Source organism: Myotis davidii, unplaced genomic scaffold (genome assembly GCF_000327345.1).
Source record: "Myotis davidii unplaced genomic scaffold, ASM32734v1 scaffold955, whole genome shotgun sequence".
Classification (NCBI taxonomy): Eukaryota; Metazoa; Chordata; class Mammalia; order Chiroptera; family Vespertilionidae; genus Myotis; species Myotis davidii.
The window spans coordinates 174,800-177,429 of record NW_006287066.1 but is presented as its reverse complement, the minus strand read 5'-3'; positions in this window follow the sequence as shown (position 1 = coordinate 177,429).

Genomic DNA, 2,630 nt, shown 5'->3' with positions numbered 1-2,630 from the left:
TCTCTGGAGCTTGTTTCACTTCTATAATTGCAACATAGTTGCTTAGAGTGCAGCTCAGAGGCTGGCAGCGGCAGGCAGGGAACGTTGGCTTCCTCTGTCACTGGAGCAAGCAAGCCTTTTATTCGCTTCAGCTGCATGGCTGCAGCTGCCATCTTGGTTGGCAGTTAATTTGCATATCCTGCTGATTAGCCAATGGGAATGGTGTTGGGGTTATGGTCAATTTGCATGTTTCTCTTTTATTAGATATCAGCATGATAATGAATATTCACTTTATTCTATGGATTATCATCCATGGTTATTATTATTTACTAGAGGCCCAGTGCACAAAACTCATGCACAGGTGGGGTCCCTCCACCTGGCCGGCAATTGGGGCTGATCAGGGCCATCTCGCCCAGTCCCAATCAGGGCCGGTGGCCAGGGAGGGACCATGGGAGGTCTCCAGGGCATGTCCAGCCCCATTTTTCTCAGTCCCATGTTCAGCTGAGCAACACTCCCACTGTGGGAGCGCACTGACCACCAGGGGACAGCTCCTGGTCGGAGCATCTGCCCCCTGGTGGTCAGTGATCACAGTTACTGGTCTGTCAACCACTTAGTTGGACACTTAGCATATTAGGCTTTTATATGTATAGACTAGAATCCCGGTGCACGAATTCTTGCACAGGTGGGGTCCCAAGGGGGTGTGGAGCCGGGGATGTGATCAGCCTTCTGGGCTGGCGGTGGAATGCCCTTGCCAGCCCAGGATCCAGATTCATCCTGCTGACATTCATACTGGTTGTCAGGAGCCACCTGGCAGCCACTTTTATATTGTTTCTTCCTTGCAGAGCCTCTAGGAAGGGTAAGTGGCTGTAGTGCCCAAGGCCGGCTTCTAGGAGGCTGGTGTGCTTTTGGGATCATGCCAGCGGCACTGCTCCATCAGTGCCTGGCCTATTCTCTGGAGATTGGACCTGCAGGACTACTGAGGGAGGAGTGGCTGCCACAGGGCTGGTGAGCCACCAGGACAGGTTGGTCAGCTGAGCGGAGCTCCCACTGTGGGAGTATACTGATCACCAGGGGGCAGCTCCTTTACTGAATGTCAACTCCCTGGTGGTCAGTGTGCATCATAGCCACCGGTTGTTCCCATCATTACAGTCATTTTGGTCGCTTAGGCCTTTATATATATAGATTTTAACTCACAGCGTGGAATGCTTGGCAAGCACTTTCCCTCCAGCACCTGGTCTTGGAGACCTCATGTCCTTCCAAGGCTCTGTTCACCCTTTTCAGCTGCCACACGAAGTAAATTGCACCGTGTGTGTGGAAACCCTTTGCAGGCTCCATGGGAGTGTCTTTACTTCATTGCAGTTCTGATTACCCCAACATAGGGAGAGACACCTTCATTATCAGGTAACATTATTGTGGTAAGACCCCTGCTCAGCCTACTGCCGCAGTTTTAAATAGACCATGGGTCACCCTAGATCAGCAGTTCTCAACCTGTGGGTCACGACCCCTTTGGGGGTCCAACAACCCTTTCCCAGGGGACGCCTAAGACCATTGGAAAACACATATTGAATATATAATTACATATTGGTTTTGTGATTAATCACTATGCTTTAATTAGGTTCAATTTGTAATAATGAAAATGCATCCCACACATCAGATATTTACATCATGATTCATAACAGTAGCAAAATTACAGTTATGAAGTAGCAACGAAAGTAATTTTATGGTTGGGGGTCAGCACAACATGAGGGACTGTATTAAAGGGTCACGACATTAGAAGGTTGAGAACCACTGCCCTAGATGGTTTGGCTCAATGAATAAAGCCACGGCCTGCAGACTGAAAGGATCCTGGGTTCAATTTTGGTCAAGGGCACATTCCTGGGTGCAGTTCAATCCCCAGTAGGGGGCGTGCAGGAGGCAGCAGATTGATTCTCTCTCATCATTGATGTTTATATCTCTCCCTATGCCTTTCTCTCTGAAATCAATAAAAATATATTAACAAAAATAAAAATAACTAGGCCATGAATCAAACCCTGTCCCATGGGAGAGGCACTGGGCTTCTCGGCTGCCCCCACCCAACAGCTTTTCTAGGCCCCTGCGCAACTGTCACCCTCCATCCTTCGCTGCCTCCCACTTCCTTTCAAGTGTTAGACTTGGTTTCTTCGACTCAGCCCAGTCCCCCTCTCTGCTGTGTCGCTGAGATCCCGAGGCCACCCCTTGGCCTGGGGCAAGCGCGCCTGGCCCATCCCTCCATAATGGTGCTATCCACTCTCCTGGAGTAGTTAGTGAAACTTAACAAGTAAAAAGAAGCAGCTTTGAAGATTATAAATTGTGCACTGAGAATGCCACAGGCTGCAGAGGGCTGCGCAGTCCGTGGCTCTCAGTTCACGCGAAGCAGCCTCTGCTGCCACGTGGTCCCTCCTGGCTCCTGCCCCCACCCCTGCTCGCCTCTGCCCAGGGGCTCGGGCCAAACCCTGGGAGCTTTCTGATGGTTCTCCTCTCATACCTCACTTTCCAGTCCAGCCCACCAGTGCCCACAGCAAGCTAACCTACTGGTTGGAGCATCTGCTTCCTGGTGGTCAGTGCGTGTCATAGTGACCGGTCCAGCAGTCAAACTCCCAGGGGAACTCTGGTTTAGGGGACAATTTACATAT